The sequence below is a fragment of the Notolepis coatsorum genome (genome assembly GCF_963971535.1).
Source record: "Notolepis coatsorum genome assembly, chromosome: 8".
NCBI lineage: Eukaryota > Metazoa > Chordata > Actinopteri > Aulopiformes > Paralepididae > Notolepis > Notolepis coatsorum.
In genome coordinates, this window is record NC_140172.1 from 126,849,672 (window position 1) to 126,875,657 (window position 25,986).

The following is a 25,986-nucleotide window of genomic DNA, read 5'->3' on the forward strand; positions in this document are numbered from 1 at the left end:
GCTGTCTACAAGACTATTATTAAGAAGGACTGGAAGGACTGGGTCAGAAGGGGCACTGCCTGATGGAAAGTCATCAACATAACTTTCAGCTAAATGTTCAGCTGTAGAGCGGCCTTCACCAGGATCATCACATGGTTGATGACGTGCTTTAAGATGCTTTCGAAACCCAGAAAAAGTGCAAAAGACATGTAAACAACCAGGCTGACCACATTTAAGACGAAGTGTCCTTCCTGAACAAAGTCCGTGGATCATCCTCAAGTGCCTCATCAGTGAATTGGCATTTGCCTGAGAGTTTTTGCAAATGAAACACAACATCTTATCAAAAAACACTGGAGCATCAGAGGCCTCAAGATAAAATATATTCTCAGTATCAAAAGTCTGTGCAGCATCAGAGGCCTCAAGATAAAATATCTTCTCAGTATCAAAAGTCTGTGCAGCATCAGAGGCCTCAAGATAAAATATCTTCTCAGTATCAAAAGTCTGTGCAGCATCAGAGGCCTCAACATAAAATATCCTCTCAGTATAAAAAAGAAATCAGTGCAGCATCCGAGCCCTCATCTCTTTAACCCTGGGGTTGACATTAGTGGTAGCAGCATCGATCTTGTAAATGGCGGTTTGCAAGAAGTTGTACATATTGGCCAGATCCCGGTTGTATGAGGTACCAAAGACAAAATGAGCTTTGAAAAGCTCATCAAAAGAGGCAAGAGAGTCTGGTGACTTACAAGGGATTGCATGTTTGTCAATCACAATGAAGTACTTGTGAATCACACTCCTCTGGGTCCCCACAGCAAGCAGATAGGGTTGAAGGCTCTCCGTGATGCTGTCCAAATGCCCCTGGATACTGGTCCCAGTCTGTGACAAGAGAACTTCATTAGTCTTGCTATTAAAATTAGTCACGGTTTGCAAACCGTGGTCTTTGCATGATTTCAATCATGCAGGTCAATATCAGGGACAGAACTAGGGATGCACGATAATTATCAGGCCGATATCAACAATTATGACGTCATCCCGATAAAAGTATTGATAGCTCTGATAATAAAAAAAATATATATATTTTTTTTACTTTTTTCTTTTCATGTCAACGTTCACACGCACAATATATGCTTATTTAGGATTTGACTTGATTCAACAACAAAGCAGTCGGGGCAATGGCAAGCCAAAAACGGTCGAAAATGTGGTTATTTGAAGTTTGGATTTTTTTTCTTCTCACAACTGAGGTAGGTAGATTACATTTTTAGAGACTAAAGTACCGAAAAAGGTACCGTTGGGTACCGGTATCGATTCACAGGTACCGGTACCGTATCGGTTCAAATGTGAACAGCATCCCTACTGACAAAGCACAATACCTGTTGGTTTTTAGTTGTTCAGGGAAACACATTGTTAATGACATTGACGGATTGTGAATTTTGTGATCGACTCAAATTATATTTATTTGGAAAAATAAATAGTCACTTTATTTGAAGAGTCAAAACTGTTCTCTTGGCTTTGTTTTGTTCATATAGTAATGCTCATGTCATGATAAATCTGGTTAGGTCAAAACTACAGGAATATACATAAAAAAATAAATAATTATAATACAATAAATATATATATCGGTTATCGGTATCGACCTTGAGGAGCAGAAAGTTATTGGTATCGATATCGGGGTCAACAAATCAATATCGTGCACCCCTATACAGTGATCCTTCTTATACTTTCATTTAACTGTAACTAGGGATGCTCGATATTGGCTTTTTTACCGATATACCGATATTGTCCAACTCTTAATTTCCAATACCGATATCAACCGATACCGATATATGCAGGGTTTCCCCCCCAAAAAACTGAATAATTTCAGGTAATTAACATTACATATGTCTTGTTGTGGAATTAACATAACATTATGCATACTTTTGACAATAAATAAAATCAGAATTTGTTCTTACTTGCCTGGGTAAATAAAGGTTGGTTATAGAAATGTAAAAAAAATAATAATTTTTTTTTTTACCGATATTTTCCTATATCACATTTGAATGCCAATATCGGCCGATAATATAGGCAACTGTAACCTTACCTTTATGAACTTCACAAGGGAGTCAATGGCTTCTCTGGCTGAGAGCTTTCCCGGTCTCTTGTTGCGTCCCTGAGATGATGGTGGCAGGAGGTGGACAAGGAGCAAGAGGGAGGACATCTCACTGTCCCATGCTAAAAATACAAAAAATTAAATAAAAAAAATCAGAAATACATTTGACTAAAAGCTGTGTTTCCATTTGTTTAAAAAACAATTCACCCTTCCATTATTATATTCCTTTAATTCAAGCATACCATTGTTCAGTTCTATTGTGTCTGTTGTGGATTCAGCATTCTGAAGCAGGTCTTGAAGGTCGCCGGTCTGGGTGAGGCCACGGCTTTGTTCAAGGACTTTCTGCCTGCAGAAAGTAGGCCACTTCTCCAGGAACTTTGCAGAGATGTCATCACCAAACATCAGACTGAAATCCTGCTCAATCTGCAGACAAGATGGAATAAAACATGGTTGAAATTTTTTTGTCATACATTGTTAAATAGTAGGGCTGACCCCTATTAATCGATTAGTCGACTAATCGGTCGAAAGGGGCCGTAGTCGACTGGCCAACCTCTTAGTCGAATATAATATTATAAAAAAAATAAAAATAATAATATATATATATTATAATTTTTTTCAAAAGAAAAGAGGCTAGAAGCGTGGCTAACGCTAATGGCAGGCATACCAGAGGCTAACTGCCTACGAAAACAGGCACAGAGGCACTGAAAGAGGATTTCATCAGTGGACCAATTGTATGCTTTTGCAGAGGACAAGAAGCCTTCAGTTGACTCCTTCAGACATTAAGCACCCCCACAGCCCAAATGGAATGATAAAAAAAAAAATATATATATATATACCTTTTTTTTTTTTTTTTTTTTTTTTAACAATCCTAGTCGACCATCCAAATCCTTAGTCAGGGACAGCCCTATTAAATAGGTTCACCCTATGACCAGGGATGTGATCTAAATTGTTTAAAAAGGTCATTTTTAATTTCAGTTAGACTTTAATGCAAGCCACATACCATTCCTGTGATGTCTAGGAATCGTGGAAAGGTGGTGAATATTTCAGAGGACTTGATTGGGTCATGCATCATTTCTTGGCGATGGGTGAAGGTCTGTTTCATCTTCTCCTTGATGATTGCTTCATCAGTTGTATGCTTCATCAGTGCACTGGCCTCACGAAACTGGGTGTCTGTGGTTAGCTGCTTTTCCTCAGAGAAGGGGGCTCTGTCGCCAGAATTTGGACCACCTGTAACAGTGTAGAAACCACACATACTGCTGCAATACTTTCCAGTGATATGCATTTACTATAATGATCCATCTTCACAGTTGCTAGATAAACAGTGGACTGGGACAATCAAAATTACATACCGATCAGTGGCTGAACATTACGGCTCTTCTTTTGTCCCTCTGATGCTACCTTTTGAAGTGATTTCACCCTCCATGCCAGAAACCCACTCCCATCTACTGGATTGTAATACTGCTCCTAAAACACAAGAAGTAAAGAGAAAAAAAAAGTGTTATTTGGTTTAAATGGGCATGTGTAAATGCGTTTATTTCTCTCCTTAAAACTTAACACATGCCCTTCTCTGAAGAATTGCTAAAATCAAGGTCAACAGGTAGGACATCTGTGGTTCTGAAATTGTTGAGGTTAGGAGAAATGGTCAGCATACAGAAATGTTAACAAATATTTAGTTGAAATCGTACTCCGCACAGCCCTTTTAAGCAATTCCAGAGAAGTGAGGAGTAAAGGGGTTGGTGTTTTATGTACCATGCATGTGATTGGATAATGTTATGCATAATGTTGTGTTAATTCCACGACAAGAGATATGTAGCCTAATGTTAATTACCTGAAATTATTCCTTTTGGGGGGGGGGGGGGGGGGGGGAGAGAAACCCTGCATATATCGTATCGGTTGATATCGGTATTGGAAATTAAAGAGTTGGACAATATCGGTATATCGGATATCGGTAAAAAAAAGCCAATATCGAACATCCCTAGAAATTATATAACAAGAATGACCTATAAACATAATAATTGTTAGACTAGAAGTCTTTATTTTTCATGCAGTTTTAACACACACACGCAAGATGGGCGACCCACAGGAACACACACACACATGCACTGAGTCGCCGATGAAATGTCTCTCTGCACTTTTCCCTGATGTACTTACATATCCCAAATTGCCCTGGGGATCGGCCAGGTATGGGAATAAGGCAGTGATGCCCTTTGCGTAGTCTTCTTTAACACGCCTTGAAGGACTCGTCCTACAGTGCACACATACACAAGTATGAGATCCAAACAAAAGTATTGCTGTGCCAATGCCTTCTGCACAATCTATGTAAAGCGCTTTGGATAACCATTTATCATTTACCAATTCTGCAAAAAGGAGGATCTTAGTAAAAACCAAAAATGTGTATTGGGTGCGTAATGTTTAGATGACAACATAATTACCCATGCTCTTTTGCCATGTGCGCAACCAATATCTTCACCATGTCGCGTCTTCTGGTATCCGTTAGGGTTTTTGTCCGAGCATAATCGGCAATGATCCTCTCTCCTCCAGCTGTGTCCCTCAGAATCTTTTCAGTCATCTAAGCGGGAGTAAAAAGGGGGGGGGGGGGGGGGACACACATGGATAGACAGTCATATTTTTAAGCATTGTTCCCACAGGCCCCTAAATTTGGTGGCCAAGTATATTTAACCCTTTCACTGCCACACTACAGAAGGTTAACCCTTTACTATCACACTACTGACGGTTACCGTCGGTAGTGTGATAGTAAAGGGTTAACCTTCTGTAGTGCGGCAGTGAAAGGGTTAACCTGCTGTTGTGCGGCAGTGAAAGGGTTAAGGTGACAAATGTAAACCATGACCCCCCCCCCCCCCATTTTCTCCCCAATTGTACTTGGCCATCCCCAATGCCCATGCTACCCCTTTATCAGAGTCACCATCTCCATTTCAAACAGTCATATGCAAAGCTTACCAGAGTGATACGAGTCAGGTCAGCACCGTTTCTTGGAGCAGGACTAGACTGCAAAATGATGGTGTCATCAGACTCCCCCTCATTGTCTGCACCAGAGCTGAGAACGGAGCTTTGGCTGGAGTTGCTTGCAGAGGTCCTCACTGAATCTAACAATCATGTAGACATATAAGTGTGATTAGATAGGAATGTTTGTGACAAGTGTAATGTAAAAAGGCCACATTAGATTAGGAAGGATCCACACGTTACATTGGGCATATATACAAAGATCATTTCAAAGTACAAAAATATACAGTACCTGTGTGACATTTTAGGTTAGCCAGGACACGTGTAGCCTTTTTACAACGCATCCGCGTTTCCGGCGCTCTGATTGGCCAGGTCATGTGACATGTGCGCCCAATAGCGTGTTTGCCCATTTCCGCGTCGAACAGCCTGCAAACTACCTGGCGTTCTATCGCCATGCTCTAAGACAAACTCTAACCTTAACCAACTTCGAAGAGTGCCCTTAACCAGTGTAGAAACTTGCCGTCCCACGATTGCCGCTCATGTCACATGACCTGGCCAATCAGAGCGAAAAAAACGGGAACCCGGAAACGCGGATGCGTTGTAAAAAGGCTTCAAGCAGCCAGGACTGTATGGATGAGGCTATAAGGCTCCATGTTAGCAACTCACCTTCAGGATTTGAGTCTTGGGGTGAACAAATCTCCAACACACCCAGGTCTGGTTTCTTTAGAAGAAATTGAAACGCCTCGTCGTCGACTTCAGTGTTTGAGTCATCATAGACCTTTAAGTCCAAGGTACTAGGAATTTCAAATTTCTTGGCAACTATAGACAAAACAAGATTGCACAAGCTTATTGATAAATCTGTTGTGCAATTTATTTAATTTGTATTAATTAAAATGTCATAAAATGGGATATTAAAATAGCCACTGAAAATGTGATCATATGAGGAAGATTGACAGCCTTAATTGACATACTTAACACCGGTTCCTGACAGGCAGCGAGCGTGCGAACTGGAGACGAAATCGTGCGCAACACTGTCCTGATAATGAGGCGGCGCATGTCCGGGTGTGTCTGTGTGTGTGTTACCTGGAAGCACACAGGGGCAAAGCAGCCTGCGATTCTTGACCAATAAAAAGTGTTTAGGGGCGTGACTCGGCCGCGTAATCGCTCAACTAGAGACACAGCGAGCGAATATTTGAGGGGGGAACGACATCGCCGCTCAGTTTGCTGTCGCTCGCGGCAGGTCAGGATAGTCTGATTGAAACGAATACATTTTAATCATTTTCGCAATCACGCTCGCTCGCGTCGCTGCCTGTCAGGAAGGGGTGTAAGACATTGATTGGTTCACTCTATCCTAAATAAAATGGATTGTGCTTTGTACTGTAGGCCTACAGCTTAAATTAACATGCAGGGAAAGCCTAAACTGATACCCAGTATGTTGTTGCATAGGGCAGTGGTTCTCAAACATTTCATGTCAAGGACCCCCCAAATTGACAATTAGCCCACAGACCCCCATTTGAAAAGATGTGCCATGGACCCCCATAAGACAATATTTGTACGGCTCTAGCAGTGATTCTCAACCATTTTAATTCCAAGGGCACCCATTTAATGGCATTTGTATCTTTGGGACCCCAATTTATATTGTAAAATCAATGTTAATTTAACTCTTGACGGTGTACAATGGACGTTGGGGTCCATTTGTACACCGTCAGAGTTACAGACCAATAAGGGTCCATTTGGTTCCTAACTATCAAGGCGGACGCCATTTTGAGAACCAACGGCACGCTGTGCAAAATGTTTCACTCACCACACTCCAAAAAAGTTGTGAAGGTCAATTGGCCCTCAAAACAGATGAATTTCTGCCGGTCAACGTGTTTAACACGTACAGCCTGCATCTGATGGCAAATAAATAATAACAGTTACTAAGATGATACATATAGGGCACAACAACTCATGCATTATGAGGAGTGTTACAATTAGAAAATATTACAAAAGCACCATACAGTAAATTTCGCTGAGTACATTTTACTCAAACTGAGTAAAACTTTACTCACGTCTTGGGCTCAAATTGACTCAGTTTGAGTAAAATTTACTCTGTGAAATTTACTGTGAGGCTATCTAGTTCCACAAGTTTCCATTATATTATACATGGAGGCAGAACACACATACCTAACATTACGGTGATGGAGCGTCTCTGTACATATGTCTATACCGAACACTGTGACCTCATTTTCTTCTTCTAAATTCATGCTATATTATGTTATTATGTTATTTGATACTATCTTGTCTAGCACAGTCTCTGGAGCGTAACAGTAAGAAGCATTTTGTATGAAAGTATTCTGTACTTCTGTATGACAACTATTAAAGAACTTGAACTTGAACTTGAAATCTTTGTGCACGTGCACCCATTAACGAGCGACAGTGAAAAGTGTCTGGGCGGAAACAAGCGCTAACAGTTTGGTTCCGCATTAAGACTAAAGAGTCAATCCACAATCTAGAGGCGAATTGTTGGGCATTCATTCAAATTAGTCAACCCAGTACAATGGTTCAAATAAACACTTGTTGAACCGAACAGTGCGTCAAATTAACTTGTTATGTCCATTTACCGCTAGTAAAACAGTCAACCTACAGCACATCGCGGCAAATTTACGTGACTCTATTTAGAGTAAAACACACGTTGTCTCTGCCACCGTTTCAGCAAAATCCGCCAACATGTAACATATAATTGTTCCATCTCCTGTACTATGTCTACTTGTCTTGTATGTTCTTAATACGTCAGTTTTTGTATGGATATAGTTATATCACTACTTTTAACAACAGCCTACAGGCATGGTCTACAGGTATAGCCGCATGCAGGTGAAAATGAGCTTCTGGCTAACACTAGCTCATATACATTTTACATGAAAACCGACATGTTGATTAATGTGCACTGTCCCTGATAGCAATACTGTTGATAATTGAATACTCGTGTTGCACCGACGTACCTGTTCTTAAGTTATTGTCCATAAAACTGTAAAACGTTTATTTAATAGCGTGCGTGCTAGCAGTAGCAGCTAACATGCTAACATCGTGATAGATGGCTCTGTGGCTGTAATGTATGGTGACTCTATTTAGAGTAAAACACACGTTGTCTCTGCCACCGTTTCAGCAAAATCAGCCTACAGGCATGGTCTACAGGTATGGTCTCAGGCCTATACAGGTGGAAATTAGCTTCTGGCTATACACTAGCTCATATACATTTTACATGAAAACCGACATGTTGATTAATGTGCACTGTCCCTGATAGCAATACTGTTGATAATTGAATACTTGTCCATAAAACTGTAAAACGTTTATTTAATAGCGTGCGTGCAAACGTATAGCAGCTAACATGCGAACATCGTGATAGATGGCTCTGTGGCTTAGCTGTAATGTTGCAAATTAGTTACACACATTGCTGTTTAATAAATTAACAAATAACAATAATAATCTTACCTGGTATTTGGCATCCAACTTTCCAAGGAAAATATCGCTGTATTGCGCTCTTGCTGCACACCTGAGCTTGAAGCGACGGACTTGCCGAGAGAGAAAGATGGCGTCTTCACATTTGGAAATTATATTGATAGTAGGCGTGACCAATGCTGTATTACTCCAATAGAAACTCTTCTGGAACTTTACTCTCACTCTATTGGCCACAGGCAATGATTATGCCCCAAATGGAGTAAATATGACTACTTGAGAGGAAAATAATAACTCCGTAATAATTACTCTGGGAAAATGACTCCCCAGTTTTTCCTGTGTAGGTGGGGGAAGAGAAAGAATGGGAGGAGACATCTCTATTTATACTCGCCACCTGGTGGTGTCCCTGAGTGGCTCCGCCTAGAGCGCCCTCTAGTGGAAACAGTTATATATGCAGTTAGCCAGTTACTAGTGGAAACAGTTATATATGCAGTTAGACAGTTACTAACAATCCTACCTAGAACCTCTGACTTCAACACTCCCACTTAAGTTTGTATTAGCATTAGGGATGGGTACCGAATTCGGTACTTTTGAGGTACCGAACCGAAACACGTCGGTACTACCGACTAGTATCGAATCAAGTGAGAAACCAAAAAAAATAAATTTTTTTTTTTTTTTTTTTTTTTACTTTTTTTACTTTTTTTTTTCATGTCAACGTTCACACGCACAATATATGCTTACCTAGGATTTGACTTGATTCAACAACAAAGCAGTCGGAGCAATGACAAGCCGAAAACTGTCGAAATTGTAGTTATTTGAAGTTTGGATTTTTTTTTTGTGACTGAGGTAGGTAAATTAAATTTCTTGAGACTAAAGTACCGAAAAAAGGTACCGTTGGGTACCGGTATCGATTCACAGGTACCGGTACCGGTATCGGTTCAAATGTGAAAGGTACCCATCCCTAATTAGCATACTGGGTAACTTCTTCGAAAGACATTTTACAAAGGAAATAATATACTCCAAAAACATCAAAAGAATATGGCAGTCAATATCTACACACCAAACATGGCCTCTGCAAATCTCTTCAATTTCAATTTGGAAGCAGGTTTCGTCATATACCATGTATATACCATGTCGTCCGTTGGACAATACATCAGTGTCATCCTTTCTTCTCTGATGACAGATCTGATGAAATGGTATTTTATATCGACATGTTTACATCTCTGTCGGCACACAGGGTTTCTAGCAATCGCAATGGTTCCCTGGTTGTCCTCGTAAACAACAGTCTTCTTATATACATAGGTATCCATCCCTTCTAGCAGTTGTTCCAGATAAATACACTCCTGTATGGTCATAGCTAGAGCCATATATTTGGCTTCACAAGTTGATAGAGCCACGGTGGGCTGCTTCTTTGTTTCCCACGAAACCAGTGAGCTATCTGCGTTCAAACTCACACAATATCCTGTGGTACTCCTTCTATCTGTGGTGTCAGCTGCCCAGTCTGCATCACTGTAGGCTTTAAGTCCTAGACCCTCGCTGCTCTTTCTGAAACACAGTTGTCTGTTTGCTGTACCTTTAAGATAACGAAAGACATGTTTTGCTGTGATCCAATGCTCCTCTGTGGGGTCAGCGAAATTCTGTGACAGTTTACTCACTACAAAACATAGGTCAGGGCAGGTACATGTTGTTAAATAAATGAGGCTACCCACAGCTTCTCTGTACATTTTTACATCTGTCAGTTTCTGAGCATCCTCCTGATAGTCTAGTTTTTGATCACATGGTGTTTCCCTTGATCTACATTCTTGCATGTCGAAACGTTTCAGGATCTTTTCCACATATCTCTTCTGGGATATTTTTACACAATTGGCAGACTGTTCAAAATCCATACCTAGAAAATGCTTTAACCTCCCAAGGTCTTTCATTTTGAATCTGGTGGAGAGCATCTCTTTCACCTGTGCTAGGCTTCTGGTGTTGTCTGCTGCTATGATCAAATCATCCACCCAAATGACGATGATCACTTTTCCTGACTCCTTTGACTCCCTCGAGTAAACACAGGGGTATACTACTATACTGGGTTCTGTAGGAAGTGATCTTCGATAAGGCATGTATGAAGCATCTCGTTCCAATTTCGCCCAGACTGTTTCAGGCCGTAAATGGATTTTTCCAGCTTACACACTAGCTTCTCTCCTTTCCTTTCGTAACCCTCAGGTTGTTCCATGTATATCTCCCTATCTATGGGTGCGTGCAGATAGGCTGTTTTCACATCCATCTGATGTCAAATTAAATTGTCCTCAGCTGCTTTCTGCACCACTACCATTATACTGGTCAGATTGGCTGTGGGGGAGAATGTTTCACCGTAGTCTATCCCCTCTCTCTGACTGTAACCGTTAGCTACAAACCTCGCTTTGTACTTATCGTGGCCTTCAATACCCTCCTTGATTGAATGCACCCATTTTCCTCCCACTGTCTGTCTGCCCTCTGGTAACTTGGTTAGAGTGAAGGTGTGGTTGTCCTCTAGGGACCTCATCTCCTCATCCATTGCTCTCTCCCATTTACTTGACTCAGGGGACACTATGGCCTCTTTATAGGTCTGAGGTACCCCACTAACTACCCTGTAGCAATAATCAACGGTGGTGGGTGTACTGTCCTCCTCGTCACTCCCTTTCCGAGCATAGTCTGTCAGATACTTTGGGGGTCTGTGTTCCCTCGAGGGATACCCCACTGCTTGGGGCACTTGACGTCACCCTCGGGTGCTCCTCGTCATCGCCCTCTGCTATGGCTATAGGGCGACAATAATGTGGTCAAGAGGCATGGTTTCTATCTTGAGCCTTAACTGGCGTGGTTTATTTATTCACATGGCAGAGCAGTAACACATGATTTCTTCTCGTGAGAGGTAGGTGGGGGAAGAGAAATAATGGGAGGAGATATCTCTATTTATACTCGCCACCTGGTGGTGTCCCTGAGTGGCTCCGCCTAGAGCGCCCTCTAGTGGAAACAGTTATATATGCAGTTAGACAGTTACTAGTGGAAACAGTTATATATGCAGTTAGACAGTTACTAACAATCCTACCTAGAACCTCTGACTTCAACACGCAAGAACCACTTAATTTTTTTTTTACATGTATCGGTGCAACCATTACTTCCTCTGCTAATTGAACTGGGGATATCTGACCAGACGCTGGTGTTTGTGATAAACCGGTTATAGGTGGAATTGCTATTGTATATATCAGTTATATTAAAGAGTAGAAAAAACTGACATTTATTTATATGAAAATTTTTGAGATTCTATCCATATAACACTGTATGATAGCAATGTACAATAATACTGTACACACTGTATATACTTGTATCTATGTATATCCAAACCTATACTCTTATTAGTTAAACCACTGGCTAGTATGGTTTGCTACCATAGTGTATTCATACTTGCACTTGTACACGTATTATATACTTGTAGTATATAATAATACTGTACATGCATTAGTTTAGCATATTTACTCTGTAGCTTCATCATATATACTCCACATATTCACTTGTTATATTATATACTGCAATGCACTTTACTGCTTCCTCTCCTTTCCTCCCTCAGATATCCAAGTCTCTGAGCAGATCTCGGCCTGCCTGTCCGACATTTCCGCCTCGATGACGACCAACCACTTCAACTCATACAGAACACAGCAGCCCACCTGATCTTGAACCTACCAAATTCAGCCCATGTTACCTCACTTCTTAGAGAGCTGCACTGGCTTCCCATCGCCACACAAATCCCCTTCAAGGTCCTTGATCTGGCATACCGTGCAATGGTCCGGTCAATGGTCTCTAACTACACCCCCCCCTGTAGTGATATGCAGTAGGTACCATATAATGCCGGGGTGCGACCCGGACGAGATATAAGAGTGCACCAGTATGTATGAGCGTCTATGTCAACCTAAGTAAACTTGAGTCCAGTCTGCAACTAATTGTCTTCATTGTCTCGATAACACTTCATGGTGACAGCGGGAACAGTAGTGGATTGCCTACAAGCAGGACGGGAGATTGTCAGAGGATAATTCTGCATCGGCACGTAGGAAACCCGTCACTCCGTCAGCGCTAAATCAGCACTAATGAAGCAATCTGACAGCTGACAACTGACAGCAGCAGTTCACACGCTGGAAACGCAACCCGAACGAGAAGACGTCATGGCATCACATTTGCGCCAACAATGAATTGGGCCGACCCGGATCACGGTGAGGCTATTTCATTGTTTAAACAAAACATTTCTCTTTACCTAGAAGATGAGGAAATAGTTGGCAATGCCAAACAGGCACGGAAAATATGTCGTGGCATTGGAGATGAAGGACGGAAACGGCTGAATGCTAGTGGACTCAGTGAGGCTGACAAGAAAAAGCCAGCCAAACTATGGGAATTCTATGAAGGTCAGTTAAAATTGAATGTTAACTTTAAAATCCATAGGCTCCAATTAATGCAATATAGACAAAAAACAGATGAAAGCATTGATGATTTTGTGACCAGAGCCAGAACATTAGCTAAAAAATGCCAGTTTATTGATGAAGAGCTCAATGAATGTTTAATGGAGCTGATCATTGCCAGCACACCCCACGATGCTCTGAGGAATGACCTGTACAGCAAACCCAAAGGCCATCCTCTACAAGAGGTACTACAAGAGGGGCGTAAATATGAAGCCCTATCAGCAGGCAATGAACAGTTACACCAACTGGGTATGTCACATGGTGAGAAAATCCATGCAGTGGACAGAGGGTGAATATGCCAAAACTGTGGCAGGAGCCATAAACCCCGCCAATGTCCTGCATTCAACGTTGAATGCTCTGCCTGTGGTACCAGAGGTCACTGGGCGAAGTGCTGCAGGAAAAGCAGGCGACAGGGACAACAACGCTTCGGTCAAAGCCAAAGAAGCAAGTCTCCCCACCACCACCAAGACAGGACAGACAACAGGCCTCCAGGAGTTACCACAGACAGCGGGGTGAGTCCCACATCAATGCTATAGAAAGCACAGAGGCTGATGAAGAAGGGGAGTACCAAACAAAATTCTACTCAATCACCATCAGTGAGAAGTGCATGCACAGCATTGAGAGCAAGCCACCCAGAGAAGAGGCATACACAACACTGAACGTGAGACCACCTGACCTACCAGGCCACAGACATATACTCCGTCTAAAAATAGACACAGGGGCATCAGGCAATACTCTTCCACTACGCATCTTCAGACAGATGTATGGCAAGGATGCGTGTGCGCATGAAAAGCTGAGGACAATTTACAGGAGGCTATCGGCATACAGTGGTCATCAGATTCCCTGTATGGGTACTATCGACATTCCATGCCAGTACAAAGACTCACAATGGATCAACGCCAGGTTCTATTTTGTGGATGTACTACCAGGTCCAGCTGTAGTCGGACTGCCAACCAGTGAACTGTTAAACCTGGTAACTGTCAATGTTGATACAGTAAACAAGAAGGTTAACAACAGCCAGAGACCACTGAAGAGGATATCAACCATTGCAGAGCTAAAGAAAGCTTACCCAGACCAGTTTGATAAGACCCCTCTGCTCTACATCTTCTGGCCGCCTCAGACCCACTCCTATTCGAGCTCTGGGGGGGTCATCAAAGAGAAGCAGCTTATTCTTGATCCTCACTCCACAATGGTATGAACTTCCCACTAGCCGAAACTGAATGAATGAATGAATGAAGTTTATTTTTCGGTCTTGTTTGCAGATAAATCAAAAACACACTTGTGTGGACTTACAAAAAAATAAATATATATCACAAATGTACATATTCAAGGTAAGCTCACACACAAAATCCAAAATCAATGACCGAAAAAAAGGAATAGGCTGAAGCACATGCTTATTTTTGCCTATCCTCACCCAATTATCTTTTTTTGACTAAAAACACACTTCTTCAATAAAAATGTAAAAAGACTAACCTTCGTACTGTCTTTTACTAATATGCACTCTGCTACTAAGGAATCTACCTTACTACCTAACCTGCTATGCTAATATCTCTATGCACTCACTCAAGACTGTAGCACTCAAGTTCAACACAGTTTGACGAACAATGTTACTGACCCTTAGCTGCCAGAGTTGTGCCCTTCCTGCCGACTTGTTGTACAGCATTTGTAAGTCACTTTGGATAAAAGCATCAGCTAAATGACTAAATGTAAAAGTAATGTGTAGTAGCCCTTTTTTCTGATTCCCTTGGGAAGAGGAGTGGAGAATTCATTCATGAGCATCTGTTCAAGGAATCTGTTCCCTTTTATTTGTCTTCAGAGACAAATAACCGGATGAATTGAAAATGGGGGACCCTGATGTAAACAAGACGAAAGTCTTTCTCTGGTCTGCATCCCCTTAACAATTGTGTGTATTGAGCTGTACTGTATTGTGTATTGTACCCATTCTGCAATCTGTTAATAAAGTTTTCAATCAATCAATCAATCAATCAATCAAGACATAAAAGGAGATCACCTCAGAAGATATCCTCGTCTGTGCCTCTTCATCTAAACACAACGCACACAATATTAGATGCAACCGGTTACACTTGCACTGTGGTTAGATGCCAACTTAATTGCATTGTACTATGTACTTGTATTTGTGCAATTAACAATAAATTGAAACTAATCTCATCTAACACGGTAAGAGGAAAAATATGTTTTATTTTTATTTTGGGTAACTGCCCTTTTAAAGCGGAATGTTACCCAAATGCACATATATGTTCTCCCTGTGCCCTGGGACAGTTTAGCCAGTATTTATAAACATCAAGTCAAGTGTTCCTTTATTAATCCCCTTAGATACATCCAGGTGTCATAGCAACAGAGCGGAGGTACAGGCAGGAAAAAAGATAATAATAGAATAGTAACAATAATAGAATAAAACATAATAATAGTAGAATGGCAGTTTATTATATCAATAATAATAGTCTACATGGTATATGTTATGTTCCACCTGGTCCTGCCCACTTCCCCCCTCCTATTCATGGTCTTATCCCCCCCACTGCATTCTCTTGGACAGTTCCCTTCACCTCCTCTTGGACTCCTCGTGCACTTGTGTCTTTAAAATATCTATGTTCCTCTGTGTTCTCCCCCTCTTTCTGTGTCTCCCAGTGTGCCTCTTGCCCTTCGTGTTCCCCTGTCTGTTTAAGGTTTGTTGTTCTTGTACTTGTTTAGTGTTATGTTCCCAGTGTGTTAAGTCTTCTTGTATTTGGGTTACTGTCTAGTCTTGTCTTATTGTGTTTATCTGTTTACTCTCGTCTGTCAGTCTGTTTTCCCATCCCAGGTGTCTCTCGTTGTAATCAGCCCTCATGTGTCCCGTTTTTGTCAATTAGCCGTGTATATTAGTCCTGTCTTCCCTGTTCCATGTGTGCATTCATTGTTTCTTGTTGCTGTCGTCATTGCCCTTGTGTCCAATGTAATCAAAAAAGTCAACCAACGAACAAGATTCTTGTACCGGATCTCCTCTCTGGTAAACAAGAATACCCTGAAGACTCTAACAGGAGCACTCATTCAAGGGTACTACGAATATGCTTGCACCTCATGGTACCAAAGCACCTCAAAGGCACTACAAACAAGATTACAAACATCACAAAACAAACTGGTCAGACTACTGCTTGACCTTACTCCTAAAACCCACTTCACCCCTGCCCATTTTGACAACCTAGGATGGCTTAGAGTAGACGACAGAGTACAGCAACTTGCAATGGGCCTGGTCTACAAGATACACTACACCACTAAGGTACCCATGTACATGTCGAAATACTTCCCAAAGGTCAGTGAATAACACGACCACAACACCAGAGGGAGTTCAACCCAGATTCGGCTCAAACAAGGAACTAAACGCATTTCGCAATTATGCCACATCAATGTGGAACGCCCTACCCACAGCCGTAAAATACCCACCTTCAAAACCACTCTCAAAGAGCACATACGGGAGGCTGCAATTCGAAACTGGCCCCTGTAAATGTCCGAACCCCCCCCACTCAACCCCCTCCAATGTACAGTTTCTTTCCCCTCAAATGTATATACTCTCTTTTAGAAACTCTGTCTCCTAAACAGTACTGTATATTTGTATATCTTGTATGTCATAAATGTCTGGATGTAACAGTACTGTATCTGTATGTCGTGTATTTCATAAATGTTATGATGAATTGAAAATGGGGGACCCTGATGTAAACTAGACGAAAGTATTTCTCTGGTCTGCATCCCCTTAACAATTGTGTGTATTGAGCCGTACTGTATTGGACACATTCTGCAATCTGTTAATAAAGTTTTCAATCAATCAATCCATGGTATCTTTCCCTGTGGTTCCATTCCCGTTGATAGAAGCACTTGTTTTTCATATGTGTATATAATGTAAATATCTGTAGATGACAGCAGACATCTACTCTTGACACTCAGGCTTTATAATTAACACCGACAGGGCCTTTAAGCTGGGGAGCAGACAGGGGAGGTATAGTGTTAGACTCTCCATAAACAGACCAGAGTAGGGTGCGTCAGTGTGTAATAGCAGCCAAGGTCATCATCCACAGCAGCGCTGTGGCAGTCTGGTCATCACTTATAAGTGATGGGGGCAGGGTAGAGAGAGAGAGAGAGCCGTTGCTATGGTTAACAGCCGTTGCTAGGGAAATACACTTCATAGCTAAGAGCTCTTCCGGTTTGACTCAGACTAGGAAACGAAGCTGACGTGTAGACATGTTGACAGAGAGACACCAGTGAGCTGGAACAGTGGGGGAGGCGAGGCTCCTCCACCCTCCTAGGCCAGGAGGTAGCTAGCTTCGGTTAACAGGGAAGGCTTTTGGCTAGCCACTAGGCCTCAACTACCATCGGACTGATAACAGGAGAGACGGTAGAATTAAGGAATTCAATAGACCTTTTTCAAAGACCTTTTAGAACGGTTTTCCATCTGGGTTTATGGAAATAAACATCACCGTCAAGGAAAGGTATCATGTTTCCAGTGTATCGTTAATTCTTCTGAGTCGAATGCATCACCGGGGGGAGAGAGGGTATCAGTCAGTACAATGAGTAAGAGACAAACAAGTGATTACTGGCTGAGGACCCGAAAATCCAACACTGTGTTCCCCCGTTCGTGTTCATATGTGTTAAGTACATTTTTCTAGTTTGTTGTTTTCCTTGTGTAACCCTTAGTTTGGTTTTTCCCTCTTCCAGCATTGCTGAGAGGTTTTGTTTTCGTGTTTGTGAAGTTTATTTGTTTGTAGTGTTTTTGTTTGTGGTGCTTTAGTTTATGTGTTAAATTAAAGCTCCTTTGAATCGCTATCCGCCTTGTCCTGTCTGCTATTGGGTCCTACCACCACCACCCCAGACCATAACAGTATATAGTAGTAGCACAGTGTTTAGTAATTAAGAGTCAGACAGTCCTAACAGTTCTCCAGCTATTAGTCTCAGGACAGTGGTTCGGGAGGTAGAGCAGTCGTCTAGTAATCCAGAGGCTCCAGGTTCGATTCCCACTCCTCCCGGGCAGCGTGTCGAAGTGTCCTTGAGCAAGACACTTAACCCCTAACCCCCTAACCTTGCATGGTTGCCTCCGCCGTTGGTGTGTGAATGTGTGAGTGAATGGGATAAAAGCGCTATATAAATGCAGCCATTTACCATTTAATGGTCACAGTGACATATCAAAGATTGGAGGATTCTCTTAGGCTTACCCCCGTCCCCCCAAATACTTGGTGTGTTGCTCAAGGACCAATATGCCTCTGGCCATTTTGCTCCTGCTTGGTATTGTACATGTTTTGGTCTGATGTGTGGGTTGGATTTGATATTTTGATATTTATTGGATTTGAGCCTCAAATAGATTGCTATCAGCTCTATCTTTAATCTTTCAAAATGTTCAGTTGCTATCGCTATTAGCTCTATCTTTAATTTTTCAAAATGTACAGTTGCTATTGCATGCACTCATCTGTGTTCCACTACACACATGAGTGCATGCTTACCAACTGTCCGTCTGCAACACTACTATCACCAACATCTAAGAAGGGAGATCCCCCCTTGAATGGCCCTTCTAAGGTTTCTCTCCTCCACACTGCCTGTGGAGCTTTTTTCCCTATTGTTAGGTTTTAGTGAGTTTTTCCTTCAGTTCAGTTCAGTTCAGTTCAGAGTTTTTATTTGCCACATGGAATAATACAATCATAGTTCTTCATTAAAAAAAATCATAAATAGCCATTCCATGGACAAAAGGAGCAGGAAGAAGAATAAATCTTATAATTACCTGCCCCTTATTCCTAAACTAACATGTATTTTCTTAATGGTCGGCGTATAACCTTATTTACACAAATAATCATTTATACCATTATAAAAGAAACACAATCCACAGTTAAACAAGAAAAATTTAAATAATAATAATAATGATAAAGAATAAAAAAGAAAAGAAAGAGAAGAGAAAAAAAAAATATCTCACTATTCAGATCACATTTTGATTTTCATACTGACTACATTTTTTTTTTATACATTTTTTTGAATTGATAAACACTGTTACATCCCTTAAGCTCGCTATGGAGTATGTCTGGGAGTGCTTGCATTCTTTCATTTATTTGCATCCATCTAAAAATGTTTGCACCTTATGGTGTTCTTGTTCTGTTCTTGACTTATTGTTATGTTTTCTTCTTGACTTGTTTAAAGAAGATCTGTACGGCCCATGGGGACATTAACGTGTGTTGTCGGGCCCTATAAATAAATTTGATTTGATTTGATTTTGATTTGATACAGTAGGTATAGGTGAGGGGTTTCTGCTGGACACACACCAGGCTCTGCCAAGAAGAGAGGTCTGTAGAGGTTACTACAATCCAAACATCAGACCAAAACAAGACATGTAGAGTAACAAAGTGCAACAGCAAACAGGGCTTTGTCTGCTTCTTTTATAACCAAAATAAAACAAACAAAAGAAGTACAGGAACCAATTTCGACTAAAAGCTAAAGCCAGACTCGCATGATGTGGCTCAGGGCATTCTTCAACTAATTAACTTGTCAGTCAACCAGCCAAAGTTGCTAGTAGTAGATTCACAATGGCAGACAAAAAAAAGCCAGAGCTGAGCAGTACAACTCCATTGAACATTTTCAAACGGGTCACGACATGATTTGAAATTAGAACAAGCCACCAGTCGAACTTCAAAGGGATTATTTATGGCATGATTTGAAATTGATTTGACTGGTGGCTGGTGCTTGATTGATTGAAAACATTATTAACAGATTGCAGAATGGGTACAATACAGTACAGCTCATCAATACACACAATTGTTAAGGGAATGCAGACCAGAGAAAGACTTTCGTCTTGTTTCAAATCATGCCGTGACGCTTTTGGAAATGTTCGACGGAGTTGTGATGCTCAGCTCGGGCTTTAAAAACGGACGTTTTAAATGTATTTTAATACAATAAAAATGACAGCTTTCGCAATGTTTTGGTCTTTTGAAGACGTCACTTCCTGAAACGGCGCTAGTAGTCAATAGTATCAATAGGGGGTATCTGCAGAGCCGCAGAGCCAGGCGTGGACGGGTTTGAGGCGGGGCTTCGTGGCGTAGACAAGTATTAGTGGCCTGGACAAGTATTTGCACTACTGCGCAGATGAGGGGGGGGGGGGGGGGGCTCTCTCGCTCGCTCCCTCTCTCGTTTACGACACATACACAACTTAACACTTTGATTGCCTAAGGCTAAATTCATGATATACCTTCTTTGCAGGGCTATAACTTTTTAAATTCTATTGCTAAATTGCCATTATTAGGGCCCATTCAATGTCCTATATGTATTGTTCAGGGTGTATGAACGTTAAACTTTTTCATTCACATATTCATACTAAAATATGATCTAAAGTATAAGTATGTTTTCATCTCTTTCTGCAGCTTTCTCCAGAACGTGATTTATAGCCCCAAATGCATTATATTGATGATCAAATACAGTTTGATAGCAATCGGCGCGATATAAAAAAATCCAACTGGACGGACTTCTGGAAGTTACTACACGTCATCTGATGTTGACCGGATGGGCGAGGGGGCGTTTATAATTCCGTGGGCAGCGTTATACCATTCATCTAATGTGGGTCAAATGTTCATCATAGCAGTTAGTGTCGAACATGGAAATATTACACGCTAAAACTCACCCCAGTCTCCGCGGGCCGTTGGGCGATCAGCGTGGGGTAGACAGTTTTTCCATTATGGGATGTAAAAATACCCGGTCCATTTCCATGTTGTATAATGGTATATACGTCCAAATCATGTTGTTTATCGAGTTATTGGCAACGGATCGCTATATGTATTGTGTCAAGATGGAGTCGCGGGAGCTATAGAGAGTGGCCGGAAGTAATATGGGTGAACAGCACTTCAGCCACATCACTTCCTGTTTTGCGCTTCTGCCGATCGGCCACCAGATGGCGCTCTTGAACCGCTAGAGCATAGGTGTCAAACTCACGGCCCGCGGGCCAAATGCGGCCCGCCACGTCATTTGATGTGGCCCCCCAAGAGCTCTAGTAAAAAAAATTTTTTTTTTTTTTTTTTTACATTAATCTTGGGTTAAAAAATAGCAGTGTTAAAATAATTGTGGGTTAATGCGTTAATAAAGCTTTGACAGCCTTAGTTATTACACATTCTTACACATACATGTGTGTTGAACATCTGAGGTATTGATGAAGTAACAAAGGAAAAAAGCCAAAAGCACTTACTCCTCAGACATTCTTTGACAATTTTACAGCCCAAAATACAAAAAAGATCCAGGCGGAATAGGTAACAAAGGGTTGAAGAAATATTGTCTGAACTGTCAGATGCAAGCTGGCTGTGTGACATAACCGAGCATCTCGCTCAATTGAATAAGAAGCTGTAGGGACGCAAACAAGTCCCACCCAAAACTTGACCAATATAGTTGTGAACTGAGACAACCCTTATTTTGTTATTTTTGAGTACAGTTACAGTTGTGTGTTCATGCAGACACATAATAGCAATTTCATTACGAATTGAAAATGGGGGACCCTGATGTAAACAAGTCGAAAGTCTTTCTCTGGTCTGCATCCCCTTAACAATTGTGTCTATTGAGCTGTACTGTACTGTACCCATTCTGCAATCTGTTAATTAAAGTTAATTAAACTTCCAAAATCTTCCATTAGTTGGATGTATGGCCTCTGCAAGGTTGTGTGCAGTCATTTGTTTTTTTAACATCTGCTACATCTGTCCCACGTGTTCTTTGCAGCTCACAGGTGTTAGTTCTGCCCCTCTTGACTGTGACAAAAAGGTTTTGAACAAACTTAATGTCATAGCTTGTATTTGATGATATTCTTCTTTGTTATTTACTTGAATGGTTTGATCATTGATTGATGGAGTAATATGGGGTTCTGATAAACTAAAATTATTTGTTAAAATAACATAAGCTAACATATATTTTTACATCTATGCAAATGCATATGCAATATGTATAACTTGAATAAGTAATAAATACAGAAACAACATGTTTAACAATATGTAAATGAGTAGCTACATTTATTTTACATTACATTAACATTTATACGGTCTTTGGCCCTTTGAGGGCAACCATAATGCTGATGTGGCCCTCTGTGAAAATGAGTTTGACACCCCTGCGCTAGAGGATTGAGAGGAGCTCTGAACTGTGTGTGAAGGCTGCGGATGGAAAATATGATTCCGATCACAGATTTTTGAAATATTGATATCAAAGACGAGTTACGGCGTCTTCGGCAACTTGAGCATGGCGGGGAAGGACGCCTAAACTCGTCTTCTGGCAGTTAAAGTGTTAACTTTCGTCTCGTTTACATCAGGGTCCCCCATTTTCAACTTCACTTTCGTCTCGTTTACATAGATCCCCCATTTGCAACTTAACTTTCGTCTCGTTTACATAGGTACATAGACAGTAATGTTACATCTAGAAATGTATGACATACCAGATCTAGTAATAATAGAGTATATACATTTGAGGGGGAATACATTTACATTTAGTCATTTAGCTGACGCTTTTATCCAAAGCGACTTACAAGTTCTGTACGACAAGCCATCAGGAAGGGCACAACTCTATCAGCTGAGTAACAATGTTCATAAAGTGTTGAGTGCTACAGTGTAGGTTAGTTTATTAGGACAAGTGCATTAGTTAGGGTTAGATTTTTTTTATTTTTATTTTTTTATTCAGAATGGTTGAAGAAGTGCGTCTTTAGTCGACGGCGAAAGATTGGACGGGTTTCGGCTGTCCTAACTGGGGTGGGTAGTTCATTCCACCATTGTGGGGCAAGGACTGAGAATAGGCGACTTCTCTTTGATGACCCTCCCGGAGCTTGGATAGGAGTAGGAATAAACTGTACATATACAGCACTGTTTGAACCTGGCACACAACATACTTCACATGTCATTTTTCTTTTTGTGGAGATGAAGATGATGAGTACCAGTCTTCTCCTCAGACATATAAAATCAGTTTTTCAATACAAGTACGACTCAAGACACAGAACATTAGTATGCAAAATAAAAAATGAACACAGATTTTGAGTGTTCACGAGACGAAAGTGAAGTTGAAAATGGGGGACCCTGATGTAAACGAGACGAAAGTTAAGTTGTGTTTGATTGATTGATTGATTGATTGAAAAGTTTATTAACAGATTGCAGAATGGGTACAGTACAGTACAGCTCAATACATACAATTGTTAAGAGGATGCAGACCTGAGAAAGACTTTCGTCTTGTTTCCATCAGGGTCCCCCATTTTCAATTCATCATATGACACACATGACATACTGCTACATCTATACATTTATGACATACCAGATTTTCAAATACAGTACTGTTTGTGATACTAAAAAAATCCAGAAGAAGAGTATATACATTTGACATAGAAACTGTGCATTGGGGGAGGTTGGGTAGGTGGGGTGGGGCTGTACATTGGAGGTGGGGGGGGGGGGGGGGGGTAGGGGGGGGGGACACTGTACATTGGAATACTGACATACATTTGACATGGAAACTGTACATTGGAGGAGGTTGGGTAGGTGGGGTTGGGTGGGGCTGTACATTGGAATAGCCATGCTTGGTCTTTATTGTACAACTGGGTTAGGACATTTGTAGGGGCCAGTTTTGAATTGCAGTCTCCCGTAGGTGTTCTTTGAGAGTGTTTTTGAAGGTGGGTAGTGATTTACATTCCTTTACAGCTTTGGGTAGGGCGTTCCACATTGTTGTGGCATAATTGCGAAACGTGTTTAGTCCCTTGTTTGAGCCGAATCTGGGTTTTACATGATTTGTGGAGCTCCCTCTGGTGTTGTGATCGTGGTATTCACTGACCTTTGGGAAGTATTTTGACATGTACATGGGTACCTTGGTCGTGTAGTGTATCTTGTAGACCAGGCCCATTGCAAGTTGCTGTACTCTGTCGTCTACTCTAAGCCATCCTAGGTTGGCAAAGTGTGCAGGGGTGAGGTGGGTTCTAGGAGTCAGGTCAAGCAGTAGTCTGACTAGTTTGTTTTGAGATGTTTGTAATTTGGTTTTTAGTGCCTTTGAGGTGCTTTGGTACCATGAGGTGCAAGCATAGTCGTGGTACCCTTGAATGAGTGCTCCTGCCAGAGTCTTCAGGGTATTCTTGTTTACCAGGGAGGAGATCCGGTACAAGAATCGAGTTCGTTGATTGACTTTTTTTATTACATTGGATGCCATTTTGTCACAGGAAAGATTAGCCTCTAGGATGAAACCCAGGTAGGTAATTTCATCTTTCCTTGTGACAATATTGTCACCCACTGTAACTGAGAAGCCGTCTGTTTTGCTGAGTTTGTTATTTGAACCGAAGAGAATGGACTCTGTTTTGCCCATGTGTAATGATAGTTTGTTGTCGGCGAGCCATATGCAGATTTTGCCTAGTTCCGAGCTGAGGGTTTTTTCAACCTGTAACTTGTTCTTGTCAGAGACCAGCAGGGCTGAGTCGTCCGCAAACAGGAACAAGTTGCAGTCACAAGCTGACGACATGTCATTTGCATAAATTAGGAACAGTAGTGGTCCTAGTATGCTTCCTTGTGGAACACCACAGTTCACTGTGAGGGGGGGGGATAGGGTACCGTTTACCTGCACCATCTGTTCTCTCCCCTCCAGGTAGGATTGTATCCAGCTCACTGATAAACTATCAAAACCAATTGCTTTTAGCTTGTCAATCAGAATGGTGTGATTGACAGTGTATGTGTCGTAAACGAGAGAGGGAGCGAGCGAGAGAGCGAGAGAGCCCCCCCCCCCCCCCCCATCCGCGCAGTAGTGCAAATACTTGTCCAGGCCACTAATACTTGTCTACGCCACGAAGCCCCGCCTCAAACCCGTCCACGCCTGGCTCTGCGGCTCTGCAGATACCCCCTACTCCAATAGTATCCTAGTAGTAGGAGGAGGAGGGTCACCTAACCCGAACAAATACAACAACAACATTTGAAAAGACCCAAGACTGAGGGGTTCCTAGCGGTGAGTGCAATGGTTTCAATAATGGAAAATGGTTCAATCGTTTTTAATAACACTATTTCTTATTTGCTCAATAGTTAGTTATATAGCGAGAGCGTGAATTATTGTAATAATAACAAAAAGCACAGTGCCTCGCAGCGAGCAAGGCAACCTGTGCAGGAACGACTTTGAGATACAGGTAAAATGATCACTTATAACATCAAGAAAATAAATACCGACACAAAATTAATAGCATAACGTTAGGTTGTTCTAGCTGGCAAATTACTCATTAATAATAATAATAACCAGCCGTCAAAAGTTGTTTCTTCCATTCGGATATATGCTCTGTTTGTGTTTGTTATTATGGTCTCCGTGACTCTCTGATAACATTATTATGAGGCAATTTATCCTTGAATCGTTACGTCGTAACTACTGTTTACTGTAAATGTGTAAAAGTACACTTGTCCACGCTGTAATTCCAAAGTACACTTGTCCACGCGCCCCTCCCCCATCGTTGGCTAAATGCGTGTTACGGGTTGTCATGGCAGCTGGTGAAGTTGAGACCCCGTCACCCCCACCTTGTCAATTGTTATCTTCGCCCTATCGTGTGTCCAGCTGTCTCTACCTTTCTCCGATCTCCTTTGGTAATGGCAGTTTGAGCTTTTGTTGGGAAGTTGAGGGTGGCATCGGTTGTTTACAACTGTTTACTTAGTGTTCGCCCAGATTATTTAGATTTGTAATTCCACCATATAAACCCTTCCATTTCTTGGACCAGAAGTGCTCCTCAAAAGTTGTCCCTCAGCAAGCTAAAAAGGCATCTGATCTGATGTGTTGAAAAATATGGCTTTTGTTTTTGTATCTGTGATATGGGAAACCATCTTGACAGAGCATCATCACACTGAGTTGTGCCAGGGCACTAAATCAGCACTCTGATAGTTGTGTGTGTGGGAACCAAATCACTTGGGATGGCCCGAGAGAGCTAAGATGAGCTGGTTCAAGGATGACAGACCTCTTGTCTGAAACTGATAGGGATGATCAAAGTTGAAGAGGATTTTTTTGTGAGTTCTTCTAGCACCCTGGTTCTAGGTATAGAGAGAGCACACATTCGTTTTTATCTGTCTTGATTGATTGCACTTA